Source organism: Panicum hallii, chromosome 2 (assembly GCF_002211085.1).
Source record: "Panicum hallii strain FIL2 chromosome 2, PHallii_v3.1, whole genome shotgun sequence".
Taxonomy (NCBI): Eukaryota; Viridiplantae; Streptophyta; class Magnoliopsida; order Poales; family Poaceae; genus Panicum; species Panicum hallii.
This window is the reverse complement of record NC_038043.1, coordinates 38,549,821-38,564,864: the sequence shown is the minus strand read 5'-3', so window position 1 is coordinate 38,564,864 and position 15,044 is coordinate 38,549,821. Positions and strand designations below refer to the sequence as shown.

General features: G+C 42.2%; 1 pseudogene; it reads right to left on the bottom strand.

Annotated features, from left to right (window-relative positions):
• Window positions 1-898: 898 nt before the first annotated feature.
• LOC112882744 lies at window positions 899-2,446 on the bottom strand (annotated as a pseudogene).
• Window positions 2,447-15,044: the final 12,598 nt, after the last annotated feature.

Below are 15,044 nucleotides of genomic sequence, written 5' to 3'. Positions count from 1 at the left end.
GTGAATGTATATATCCAAAAGTTTTTCGCCGATATGATCTTTATGTGTACGTGGGAGTCAGTATGCCCTACTAGGTGCCTTTGCTGATTAGTAGTGCAAGAATGGTTCTTGCAGTATAGCTACTCACACATAAACCTTACAGGTCACGAACTTAACGGGTGGGAACGAAAACTTACCTATATGATTGTCTCTGGTGCAAGTGGGAGATTGTTGGTGATATGTCCAAGAAGAAATCATGCGTGGGCCGGATATTGATTCAAAAAGATTAGAACCCTAATGGGCTTCCGGCGTGACAGCCCATTAGTGGGGTGTATATAATGAGGGGCTGCGGACGGCCAATACTCTTGCACTACAAACTCTAGTTGTCGTTGCCTCTCTTCTCCACGAAGCCCTAGCCAAGCGCGTGGTGCTAGCACACCGGTGACTAGCGTTCCCACCCTATACGTGTGGACTTCGAGGAGGCGCTGCTGCGTTGCTGTCGTGCTGATTAGCGGGACAAGGAGGTGGAGCTGCAGGCTGCAATCTGCTTCTTCTTCACCGAAGCGCACGACTACGTTGGGGTGAGCTACCCCAACTCTACCTCCGCTACGCTGCGCGTCTAGTAGTAACGATCCATGATCATCTGCTTACCTGAGATCCTTGTTGAACGCAGTAGAATTATGAATTTGCACTAGCGTAGCGTTCCCGTTCCCAACACTATGTTCATCTGAGATATGGGTGTTAGGGTAAGAACATTAGTGTGGCCTTTTCGGTGGCCTCATGCAATATTCTTCTTATCAGATAACCCCTACAATGAATTATTCCTTTTGTTATCTCGCAGTAATCCAATATTCCTTCATTTATGGACGGAATAAAGAAATATAGTGAGTTGCATTTTACTAGCAACTTATATAACGGGAGCAGAATACTCTCATACACCTAAATTTTATTGGAACGTCGTCAATGCTGACACCAGCGGGCAAGGGGTATGTGGTGTTGACACCAGCAGGCAAGGGGTATTTGGTGCTGACACCAGCGGGCCTTATACGTGGTTGTTTCCCGAAACCATTTCTTTCTCGATCTTATCTCACTCTCTGTCTTCCAAATCATCAAAAATTACTATGGGTTTCTTCCTCCTGAACGTTTCAGGTTAACCGGCTTAAACCACCATGTGATCTTCCAAGGATTCCTGTACTTAATTACCTATTTGCACTTGCAAATGTCATAGCATGGACCATCACGGCCTCTCTTACAGTATAAAACACACACACGAACCTTCGGTTGTAACCGCAGTTCATACGGATACACCTCGCCGGCAAGCCTATTCCGATAGTGCTCACGCTCCACCTGCATGGTTCCGAGCTCGATGGAGAACAGCCATGTCTCCTCTGCTGGTGCCAGCACCACATACCCCTTGTCCGCTGTGACGATCTTTGCGCCTCGGCTGAAGAAGCTCTCCTTGTACCATTGGAGCCCAAGGGTGGCCTCAGCTCAGGCAGGTGCAGGCTCCGCACAAGCACCCAATCGCTGCCACCGTTGTTGGGCTCTTCCTTGACAAACACCCTGAGATCGTCGCCGATCAGGCTGACGACACGCACCAAGTCGTCGGCGCCGTCGTCGATGAACCGGAAGGTCGATCTGTGGTACGATCCCCGGACGTTCTCCGGTAGACGGAAGTGTGAGAGCGCTTCGGTGCCCTCACTTGCAGCGAGCACGGAGCCGTCGTCCTCGATGGCCCAGAAGATGTATCCCTTCGAGCGCCCAGCGTAGTGCGCGGACTCGGCGCCCCGGATGTGGATGCCGCCCGGCATCGCGTGGCGCGACGTGCTCCATCCGTGTCGCCATCGTCGGCGCCATGATGATCGAGCAGGAGGTGCCGCAGCCGTCGACGAGCTCCCAAGGGCGGCCGCTGTGCAGGAAATCGAGGGTGAAGTGGCGGGCGTCGATCGACGGCGAGGCGGGGATGAACACCACACGGCGGCGGCGCCTCTGTGCCTGCGATGATGACCTCGGCCCCGGCGACAAAGATGGGTCGGCGACGTGGTAGTGGCCCAGGATGGTAAGGAAATGATGGTGGTTCCAATCACGGTACTTGGTGCCGCGGGTGGAGGCGATGCGGGGCCAACTCGTGCACACGGCCGCCGCGCGGAGATAGGACACATGTGAGTCCAGGCGGCGGAAGATGAGCTTGAGAAGGTGATCGGGGATGTCGTTCACGGTGGTCGGCAACTTTGTCGCCGGCGTCCGTTCCTTGGTCTGCTGCATTGGCTCCTTCGCCGTTTCGGATTTAATTTGGGATGAGTTAACTCTACACAGGTGTGTTGCGTTGCGTGGAGAACTTGGTCTTCCGAATTTATTTGGGCAAAATTATTGCAGATGCTTGAGTGGAGCGCCCTCCAAGTAGGTGTTTGTCAACGCTCGGTGATTCGATGGATCGTGGTATCCACGTAAACTCAAGCTGTATTACATCGTCCAAATGATCAACTCTCTTCACAACTATATTCATTTTAATTTGCAAATAAATTATGTATTACAGTTTCTCTGTTCTCTACCAAATTTCTATAGTGACTGAGAAATAAATATTTAGAATTTAAAAATACTCTCTCTTTTCCAAATTATTAGTCTAGATACATAGTTTTGGTTACGTATCTAGATATATATTATATCTAGGTGCATAGTAAAATTTACCTATCTAGAAAAATCAAAATGATTAATAATTTAGGACGGTGAGAGTATGATATTTAACTGGGACACCTTTTATAAAAATTATAAGAAACTTATTTCTGTTTTCCTCGCAATCTGTCAAACCGATCTGCACTTAGCCACTAGACCTCACGTGTGGCCAGAACGTACTAGTGAAACAAACCCAAGAGACAGCATCTCGTGGCGCCCTCATGAGATGCTGCACTTGACGATCAAGATGCCTCGTGAATTGATTCAGGAAAATGCCTATAGGCATTAGCATATCCTTAATTGCTTCCCACCATATGGTTGATCCATCTGCATTGGTGAATTTGTAATTCCCAAAGCCTAGCTCTGCTAACAAGCAAAACATAGCTGTACATCTCTCATTCATTATCTCCGTCCTTGGGACTGTCCTACTATTTAGCACCAGAACGCCTGGTGCTACCAAGCCGTATATCTAGCTATTAGCTTTTGGCATGACTGTCACTGCAAGACTCACCACTATCTATTACCTGCTAGACTTATATTCAAATGGACGAGTGACTATTCATTTTATCCATTGGTCATCTTCTCGTCACTAGTTTTCGTCGCTTTTGAATTTTCTATGGTGATCAATATTTTCTCTCTCCGCAAAGGCTACCATGAGGCTTAATCAACATTCGGCCATTAGAGAAAAGAAGTAGTACTGAACGAATCCCCATCCGCCACTTACTATGTCTTTGGGTTTAGGATGAGATGGCTCCGTTGACGATGGGTGTGGAAAGAACTCATCATGTGTCTCCAAACCGATGTATCTTGTACTTTGGGGGATGTTTTCAAAGACCTTGACAAATATCTAGTATGTGGCATTGTGGCACAAGTCGTTACAAAAAGAATGTTAGTTATTGTGGGGATGATAAGCACCGTCCTACCATTGGGAATAAAAGGAAGAGAAATGGTGGAAAAAAGGTGGTGCTCCACATGTCCAAGATGACATTTCATTAGGCATTAATGACAAGCAAAGAAAAATTCTTACCTTGGTTATGTGGTATCTTCCGATTAGCGATTGCTTGAGGTGTTTGTTCTCAAGCTAAGGACACAGAACCGATGTGCTGGTTGAAATCTAATAAATGGAAGAAAGGCGATGGAAAGCTGCAACATCCAGCCAATGCTCGCCACCGGATAAATTTCGATAAGCAGTATCCGAACTTCGGAGATGATCCAATAAATGTATGTTTTGTATTGAGTACAGATGTAATGAATTGGTTTGGTGAAAGAGTCAGCTCTCGTTGCACGTGGCTAGTGATCTTTATGATATACAATTTTCCTACGTGGCTGTGTTAGAAAGGATAGTACCTTTTGCTATGCATCCTTGTATAGGGACCAAAGTAAGCTGGTATTGATAAAGATATTTTCCTTGAGCCTTTGATGTAAGAGATGGAAACATTAGGGCGGAGGCAACGCCATGACTACCACATCTGCCTCCTCCATCCGTGCCATCTCAATCATGGTAAGATGGTAGCTTCCGTGCGGACACCACGACCAAGTAGCCCCCATGGTTGGTGAAAAGAATCGGTGCTTGTAGTCTAAGAGGGGAGGAGGTGAATTAGGCAAACTAAAAACCTAGGCCTATGGCTCAAACTAGTTTGCACAAAATATAATCTAGAACATGCTATCGAGATGTGCAACTATGGTTTCTCTAGTGCGAAACTCTCATCCCAAAATAAGTTTTGCAACCTATAGTCAATCCTAACAAGATACTACATTAAGAAAGTAAAGGCACACAAGTTGCTAGTATGAAATGCGGAAACGTAAAGGAGGGGATGAGAGGAAGCAAACTCTTAACACAATAATATATCCTGTGGTATCGGTAGGCACTAAACCACCCATAATCCATGTTGTGGAAGTGAGAGTATTGCTTCCCGATCACCAAGTCTCTTCCGGGACTCTCCTTGACTTGCCACAAAGGCTCGGCCACTAAGGCTCACGCTAAATCCTCCAGTCACCTTGATGCCGTCTTCACTACGGAGCTTTCCACGATGGAGGGGTCTTCTCGTCTGCCGCACAAAGCTGTCGTTACCGCTCCACACCAAGCCGGAGGGTCGAAGACTTGCCAACGAGCCACAAAGACACCAAGGGGCCGGCATACTGAGGTACAAGCTTGAGGTTCACTCAAGAACCATCACAATATCACAACACCTTGCTCTCACACTCTTTCTAGAGCTAGCCTAACACTAAACCTCACAAAGCTTGTGCTAAATCTAAGGATTTGATCAATGAGCTCTTTGGTTGTCTTGGAGAATTTCAGCAGAGTTTCTGTAGCTTCTCACAAACTCCAGCAGTCTCAAATGACCTAGGGTGAGACCTTATATAGTCTAGAGATCCACTCCTAGCCATTGCATGCTTTTCTGCTAAAAAGCCTAAAGCATCAATTTAACCTATCACTCTGAATCTGCATGCGAGCTGTTGAACGTCTCTCTGCGACGCCTAAGCTTACTTGCATCAATGCACCGACGCACCGCCGGTTGAACCGGTGCTGATGATTTTTACTGAAGTAGCCATCTCCAACTCCAAAAACCATTCTGCAACATTGAAGTACCAATGCACTGATGCCTTGATTTTCACCGTCGGTTCAACTGGTGCCTCTGTGTTTCTTCACTTGATCGTCATTGCAGCTGATAGATGCACTGATGCATACTGTCAGTTAAACCGGTGCTACTGACTATATCATAGTAGCAATTCTCCAATGCACCGATGAGTTCATTGTCCAGACCGTCGGTTTAATCGGTCGACTAATTCTTGCTGCTCCTTGTCCAAAACGTCAGTCATTTGGACACCCTATATATATTCTATCTTATTTTTCACTTCAACTTGGACACCTTGATAGCAATTTGGATACCTTGACTATGGATTGGACTTCATCCATAGGACTAGAAGTCGTACAAATTTGGAACTCACTTACTTATTAGTCCATTGACTGTGGTGTCACACAATCACCAAAATCATAATTATGGTCTAATGGGGTTATGTTTCTTACAGTCGGCTCTAGGGTTGGAGAGGGAGTCAGTTCCCCGGTCGCATGCTTCTTGTTGAGGAGACGAGAGGGACGGGGAGTAGCGATGGAGGCACACAAAGCAGCGAGTTGCGGCGGCGGCGGTGAAGAGAGGAGAGGAAGGAGAAAGGAACTATGGAGGCGGTCAGGCTAGGGCTGCAGGTGTGAAGGGGTTTATGAAATATTGCTGGACGTGTTTTGGAAAAAATAAAGTAATTCAAGAATTTCTCTTCATCATGTACAAATAAAATTTACATTAGCATTCTACATGAAAATAACTGAACGCGTTTTCTGTGGGGTATGGATAAAGTGGACTGCCGGTTGATTATGGAAAAATCAAATAGCCTATTTGAGAAACATACAGGGGACACTGGGTGACGCGCAGGAGGCGCCGATGGGCACTTTCATTCTTTGGAGTTGTGCAGCAGATATATGTATTATTTGCTAGTTCTACCAAGGGATGGAGTGTTTTGCTTGAACATGTCAAAGCAATACTCTTTGGGAGAGTTGAATTAAAATGTCAAAGCAATCAGATATCAAGCACCTGATCTAAGGTCAAGGATAGGAGTGAAGATAGTGACACTGAAGCCATGGATAGGAGTGATGCAATTTTTTCCTGATATCCTTAGCATCTTTGAGTCAGACTTGGTATGGTTATTTGGCATGATATTTTGTTTGTTGTAAATACTGTCAGCGAGAAGCTACAATCACCATCCATGTGCATTGATTCGTCCTTACAATAGGTAGAAAGTTTGGGGAGTTTTGACACCTATAGAAATGAAGGGTTTGCTTCAAGACTATGATCATTACCATTGAAATTGCATCTGAAATGGGTGTAGAGCTAACATTTCCAGTAAAGCATCGTGCTCTTAGGAAAAAACAATTTGATGAAATGACTACAATGAAGCAATTTTCCAAGCTGACAAGGACTTTGAAGTTAATTACTTTTTTTACGGTCGATAGTGCAATCACTTCATCAAAAAGTAGATTTGAGGAACTCCAATCATTTAAAGGTATATTTGGGTTTTTAATGTGTTCAACAACCTTGAAGTCACTGGATTGTGTTGAACTAAAAGTGTGTTGGCCTAAATTTGCAGAAACATTCTGTCTAGATGGTTCATCTGATGTTGAGATAAATGATCTAATTTCTGAGTTAAAAGTTATACGGTTTACTTTGCCAGATAGATCAGTATCTGCTATGGAGATTTTTGAATTTGTCCACGAAGCGGGTACGCCCCGGCTCCTCCGCATAGACCCTGAGCTCGTCGCCGATCAGGCAGACGAGTCGCACAACCTGCGGGTACACTACCTCCCAGTCGTCGTCGACGAACCGGTTGTTAGAACGGTTCTGCGGACCCCGGACCTGTCCCGGGACACGTAAGCTCCCGAAGATGCCACCGCTCGTTCTGGCGGGGAGAACGGTGCCTTCGTCGTCGATGCTCCAGCAGATTAACCCCGCGGAGCGCCCAGCATACATGGCGGACTCGGCGCCATGGATGTGACGGTAGGAGCTCGCCTTGTTGTGCAGTCCCAGACTCTCCTGTATCGGTGGGAGTAGATGCAGGCTGTGATGGAACCAACGTCTTGTGCCATCCCGTCCGAGCGATCGTAGACGACGCAGATCACCTTCAAGTCCGACTCTGATATGCTCACCCGATTAGAGTCCTCGTATATTTTATTTAGTTCAAACTGAAAGTTCTGTCACGTTAAGACCAGGATAAAACATGACATGATCCCTCCTCTCCTGCCAGGTCTGGCGGCGCAGGCCTGTTACCCCACGCTTTGGGGGGCAGAGTTAGCGGGATGGGACCTCTTCGGGCCTTTGCTCTGAATGTTGGTGTCATCCGTACCTAAATTTGGATTTGGATCTGTTCTCAGCGCGGGTATAATGAGATGGGAAGGGTTACGTTGGTGTCATCCGTGCCTTGCCGAAGCCCCTCACTCCCAATTTTGTTGATCAGCGACGACTATGTTTGTGTGCACGAGGAGAGATCTTTAATCATCACCTCTTGCCAAGATATATACGGCAGTATTATTCATCCAGAATTCCTCTAGAATAATACACATATGTCCAGTTTGATGATGCGCCTACGTATGCTGGCGGCTCTATTCGTTCATCTAGGGGCTTTGGAGAAGAATTCCTGTTTAATACTTCAATATATGAGATAAAACTAATTAATTATTATACTCTTTTAAATGGTGCAGTGTCTACACAAAGTTCGTATATACCAGATTATTACGCTTCTATCTCCATTGTAGTGAAAGGTGAAAGAATGGTGAAAGGGCATCTAGCCTAATTAATGGTTGGAGCACCTAAGTAGCACCCAGTAGGTATGGAGATTGGATTCAATTCCTCATGGGGTTCGTTTAAAAAAATCCCTCGCCGGCAAAGTCGTGGTGCGAGGACTTCCTAGGCCGGGAGAAGGTTGCTTATTCCTAATGAAAAGCGTGGAGTGCTCTTAACCCACCAGTTTAGTTTTTATTAAAAAGAACATAAAGTCTTGAAATTTCTTTTTTAGATAAAGAAATATTTTAATATTCCAGCCTCTATACCACAGTATGAAATATACGGCCATTATTACAAAAGGAGAACCATATATGGAAGAAAAAACAATAAATTTAGTAAATAGCTTATTATAAATAAAGCCTATTACTAAATTGCATCCCATTTTTTGCGAAGATCTCCATAGCCATGGACTCCAAAGCCTGACAAGTCTCTGATATAGTATTCTTGTCCTCCTCCTTCTGAAGCAAAGCCCAAAATCTTATCCAGTATGTCGCCCTAAAAAGGATCTACAAATAAGGTTGTGGGTTCACTTTATCAAAAATGATATCATTTCTGCTTAGCCTCATGGCCCAACAAACAACACTTACGCCTATAAGTATTAAATTCTTTTCCTTCCACACAATCCCTTGTAACCAAGTCCCAAACATATGAATGACATTGTTAGGTTTTTGTAAACCAAAGGTAGTATGAATTATTCTCCAAATTAATCTAGTCATATGACACTCAAAAAAGAGATGTTGTATAGTTTCATTATTACTACAATAGCAACATTTCTCATTCACGTGCCAATTTCATCTAACTAGATTATCTTTGGTTAGAATAACCCCTCGGTGAAGGTACCATAGAAAGACTTTTACTTTTAAGGGGAGTTTTAGTTTCCACAAAGGTTTGTTAATTGGAATGACTCCCCCATTTAGGATCTCTCTATACATTGATTAAACAGAGAAGATTCCATTTTTTTGCAGGGACCATGAACATGTCAGGTTGATCCACAAGTTGAACACCTGATATCTTTGTTACAAACTTATACCAATTCACAAGATTGTTTTTCCCTTAGAACCCTCCTAAAAGAAACATTAAGAGGAGTCGAAGACTATTGTTTCCTAGCCATCTTCCTAGAATCTAATTTGTTCCCCATTTTGATATTTAAATGTTCCACGGCTAAAGAAATCATTTTTGACCTGCATTGACCCAAACTAGAAATGTGAATCCCCTGATTTTTTTAACGTGTGCAAACATTTTGGAGCCTAGGTATTTCCTTTTAAGCATTTGTTGCCAATTCCGTTTTTATTAATAAGCTTGAAAAGCCATTTACTTAAGAGACTTCTATTCTGCACTTCTAAATCCAAAATTCCTAGACCTCCTTGATTCTCTCGGTCTACACATAATATTCTATTTTGTTAATAAGTATTTTCTTTTGTGTCCATCCCCTTGCCAAAAGAACTTTTTTGGGGATTGTAAAAGGGAGATCATGTACATAGAAAGACTGCTTAGAACTGAGTTGATTAGAACTGAGTTGATTAGGGTTAGTCTGCCTCCATAGGAGAGCATCTTGCTTTTCCATGTACTCAGTTTGCTTTCAAATCTTTCTTCTATTAGTTTCCAATATTTGTTGAGTAGTCTAGTATGGTGCATTGGGATACCAAGTATCAAAAAGGGACCTCCCCAACAGGACACCCAAAAACATTCATGTATTCTTGTTGGGCCTCCTTCGCCTCTCCATAGCAGAATAATTCACTCTTATGGAAATTTATCTTAAGACTAGAAAGACGCTCAAAAGATGTAAGCATGAGTTTCATATTCTTAGCCTCTTCGAAGTTATGTTCCATAAAAAGAATTGTATTATGTGATATTGGAGTATGAAAAGACCATCATCAACAAGATGTGGAATTGAGCCTGAGATTTGCCCATCCTATTTTGCTCTTTCTATCAAAGTTGCCAACATATCCGCAACTAGATTAAAGAGTAATGGGGATAGTGGGTCTCCTTTTCTCAAACCTTTCTTTGTTTTGAAGAATCTTCCAACATCATCATTTACCTTAACGCCCACACTACCTTTTCAAATGAACGGCTCAATCCACTTACACCATTTTCCTGTAAAACCTTTCATTCTTAAGGTTTTTTGAAGGAAAGACCAATTAACCTTGTCATATGCCTTCTAAAAATCAAGCTATAGAATAACCCCATTCATTTTTTTCTTATGAAGTTCATGTAAGGTCTCATGCAAAATGACCACACCTCTTCCAAAATGTATCTTCCAAGCATGAAAGCAGATTGAATAGGCCGGACTATCTTGTTCGTGATGCCCGTCAATCTATTAGCTATGACCTTTGTGAAGATTTAAAACTAACATTAAGAAGGCATATTGGTCTATAATTTTGAATTTGTGTTGCATCTAACTTTATTTTGGATGGGAATGTTATGATTCCAAAGTTGAGGCAGTGGAGGGGCAAAATACCTTTACGGAAGTCAACAAATAATGCTATTAGATCATCCTTGATGACCTCCCAAAATGCTTGGTAAAATTCAGCTGGAAAGCCATCTGGGCTTGGCGCTTTGTTGTGTTCCATTTGGGAAATAGCCTCTTTAACCTCATTATAGGAGAACTCGGTGGTTAAAATTTCATTTTCATTTTGTGATACTTGTGATATGTTATCCCTTCGACTTTCATCTAGAATTAAAAGACTAGTCTTAGAAGGTCCGAACAACCCATGATAATAATAAGTGATATATTTTTTTAACTCCTCATCTCCTTTAATAATTCTTCCCTCTTCTTCCAACTGGAAAATCCTTGTTTTTCTATATTTTTCGTTGGCTATTAGTTGAAAGTATTTTGTATTGCTATCTCCATGCAAGAGATTTGTGGTTTTTTATCTTTGGTACCATTTTATCTCCTCTTCTCTAAGAAGTTGGATCAACCTTGTTTTGAGCAATTGTTTGAGATCTATCTCCCAAGGTTGTAGAATTTCTTTATCTGCTTTTTTTGTCTAACAAATCTAACTTTGTAGTAAGCTGCTTTTTTCTTTTTTATAATGACAAATTTTAGTTTTAGCCCAACCTCTTAAGAATTGACAAAATCTCCTGATCTTATTTTGCCATGTTTCCATTGAGGTTTTGCCTTTTCTTTGTTCCATCCGGACCTTAGCCACCTCTTCATAAAAATCATCCCTAGTCAACTAACTCAATTCAAATATGAACATAGGTTGTACTGCACTTAGAGAATGAACTCCAAAGGATAAAAGTAGTAGTGTTTAGTCTGACGAGATTTCTCTTATTAGAGCTTGGACTATGGCATGAGGAAATTTTAATTCCCAATCCGTAGAAACCAAGACCCTATCCAACCTTTCGAAAGTAGATTCAGGTAGTGAATTAGCCGATGTGAATTGCCGACCTGTTAGCTCTATCTCTTTTAAATCCAGATTGTTTATAACAGCGTTGAAGAGGAAAGATCATTTATCGTTATAGTGATCATTATTTTTTTCAGTAGGACTTCTGATAATGTTAAAATCCCCTCCAACCAGAAGGGGCAAGGAATCATTTTGGCAACATTGGACCAGTTCAGTTAAAAAGCTCTCTTTTTCTCAGGTTGAGCAGCTCCACAAACTGCAATTAGGTTCCACTAAAAGCCTGCTTTATTCCTTAAACGAAATTTAATATAGAAATTCCCTTGGGAGATGAACCTATGTCAAAAATTGTTGGATTGATTCCCAAAAGGATTCCACCAGAATGTCCCTTGGGTCCCGTCCAACTCCATGGGAATTGTTTTCCCCCACAAATATTGTTGAGTTCTATATCTGTGTATTCAGATCTACGAGTTTCTAAAAACGCAATGAAGTCAAGTTGTTGTTCCTTTGTTATATCCGATAAAAACCGAAATTTAGCCAAGTCTTGAAAACATCTGCTATTCCAGGAAATGTCTTTCATTTTTCACTAATACATGCACATGACTAATCCAAATAGTTACAGAATATATGGTCAAAGTTAGTAAGCTTTGACTCGACGCTTCATACCTTTATGACCATGTATAATGCAATAATGTTCCAAGATCAGGAGTCGCTGTACGACGTACTTGCATGTCCATGCCGGCGCCTCCATGCACACGGAACACCTGCCTTCCTATATGGTTTAATTTGTGTGACTTCGAGAGTCATGACCGACATGAACCAAAGAGTTTCAATGTTTGCTTCCGTTTTGCTCCTGTGAGCTTCTTAAATCTTTCAAACGGACTTTTTTTCAGGGAAATTCAAACGGGCCTTCCGGTTACAAAAGAAAAGGAGTGGCCCTTTCCAAGCCCGGGGGGACTTTTTTAACCTTGTCAACCTGGGCACCTGGTACACATAATTAAACTGGTTTAGTCCGAGACCGAGAATTCCGATCAAACGAAGCCTAAATAAAATATAACGTTGTTGGCGCCAAAAATCGCACAGCCGATGATAATCCTCGCGCACAACACTCTGGCCTGGGAGATCTGCTTAGCTCCAAAGCAGGTTCTGAATCTTGAGGTTCGTGGCGTGCTAGTTAGTTTGATCCTGCAACTAACAAGATAGATAAAAAGAGTCGATCAGCTGATAGGCTGATGTAACAATATCAGCCGATGTCGATAGGATTTTAAACAATCGGCTATTCGTTTGATGTAGGTCCTGACAGATAAATAATGATATGAACCAATCGGCCGATATTGATAAAAGAATATTAAATTCAGGCTCGATGATTACAACATAAATCGGCTGTGAATCTGACGTAAAAATAACTTATCGGCTAGTTTCCCGATAAAAGTCATTGGCCAGCAGTCCGATGAGGATGGAGTGATTACTGAACATCCACCTTATCGCAAAAGAACCACCAAGCCAATAACAATTAATCTACTGTCACCACAAATCATATCGGACCTAATCGAGATAGCGTTGGCAGCAGAGTGATAAAACTAAAGGCTATAAACCGATGAATCTAATTACGACAAGACATAGGTCCAATAAAAGCTTTAAATAAGGCCAAGGCAAGAAACTATCGGCTAGTAAGAACAAATCTGATGCTTTCAATAATGAAATCAATCTTCTGCTAGCAGCTAACGAACAGATTCAATAGATATAAGCCGATAGATCTAAACAAGGCTAAGATAATTGTGGTTCTATCAGATCTAGCAAGAGACCGAACGATGCAGTCTTACCAGACTTGATAGGAATCGATAACTGGTAGGCAAATATATAAACCGAACGAGAGCAATCAAGAGATCAAAACAATGCAGCCTTAAACAACTCCAATATAGCCGATACAATTACTAGCACCGGCGAAACTTAGGACTTACCCCTTCGTCGGAGATCGAAGCGATGCAGGCCCGCGTCAGGTGCCAAGTTCCGCCGGTGATCAAAACCTTGGAAAAGAGGGTGGCGATGCGTCCAAAGTTGTGTTGTATTGATTGAGAGATAAATTACAATAACCCTAGATGTGCATATTTATACCCATGGGTGTATATACTAATCCTCGTTAGACACGACATAAACTCTCCTAAAGATAAAAGGAAAATTAAATGACTTCGCCTAATTAATAGATAAATCTAAACTGACATGATGTGGTTTTCACGATTCATTCTTTAACTCGGTCTCTTTTGGATAACTTCTATTGGTTGATTGACTCTTTCCTTGACCAAATTATGTAAGAATCTTACCAAATTTTAATATCAACAGACATATTGACCTCTGCCTTTGCCAAGTCCATTGGCGCGGGCCTATCACCCTATGCTTCGGGGGGCAAGAGTTTGACATGCGGCGCGGTTGCTGCGATAGAGCTCCATGCCGAGATGAGCAGCCAGGGCACCTGTGCCTGCCTAATCCTCACACATGAGGATGAACCCGGGCACTCATTTGAAGTGTTTGTGCCCCCCCCCCCCCCCCATCTCTTGTTGAACTCTTTTTTCTTCCTTGGGCATTCCATAATGATCTCTTAAAGTTTATTCCTTTGGATTTTGGATTTCTGTATTAATCTTACATCTCCTTAGGCCGTCCAAGATGATCTGTTAAAGTTTATTCCTTTGGATTTCTATATTAATCTTACATCACGATTATTGCGCCCAATGTAGCGAATTTCCAAGAGGATTTCAGAGCAGACAAGGTTCTTTTCGGCACATCTTCCAAGCATTAATCTGCCTGTGCAAGGAACCAAGCGTAGCTCAGCTGATAAGGCTTCTTATGGTGGAACCTACCCATCCGGATTCGAGTACTCGACTCGGCATAAGCTCGTATTTTTCTAGATTTATTTTAGAATTTAACTAACGTTATTCTTTCAGTGGTGAGTGACGTGCTCATCAACAACGAAACTTCATCAATATTAAGGATCTACCAGCTTAGTCCCTCGGAGATGCTCATACGAGTAGGGTTGCGTGCATGTATTCGTAGGGATGAGTGTGTGTATCTAAGCTTCTGCATCTGTACTGTATTTCAGAAAAAAATTATCTACCTCTGCACCTATATGAAGCATACAAGAAAACAAATTAGTGTTTGCTCATCAACTAGAAACAATGTAATCTAGTGATCGATATGTTAAAGAAGACATAAATGATCGGTTAGTCACAACAACACAATATATAACCTTTAGTACCGGATGGTGTTTTAGCCCGGTACTAAAATAGCTCCGGGGGATTTTAAATTTGGACCCAGTACTAAAATGGCACCGTGGCACCTTTAGTACCGGCTAAAGAGTGACCAGTACTAACCTTGTGCGATTAAATGTTGTTTTTCTAGCTGTGTAACTATCAGTTTGGGATTCCCAACCGGGAGAAATCAACTCAACACTTTTAAAGAACTATATAGTTTTCTACTCCCTCCATCATGAAATGTAAAGCATTTTGCTTTGTCCTAAGTCAAAATAGTCTAAATTTGACAAACTTTATAGAAAAGAGTAATAATATTTTGAAAGACAAATGAGAATAAGTAGATATATTATGAAATATATTTTCATAATTTACATTATGAAATATATACATTATGAGAATAACCATTTACATTATGAAAGACAAGCTTGTTGCCTGATCACCATCATCTCCTCCTTGATCAGCAGAACGACCTG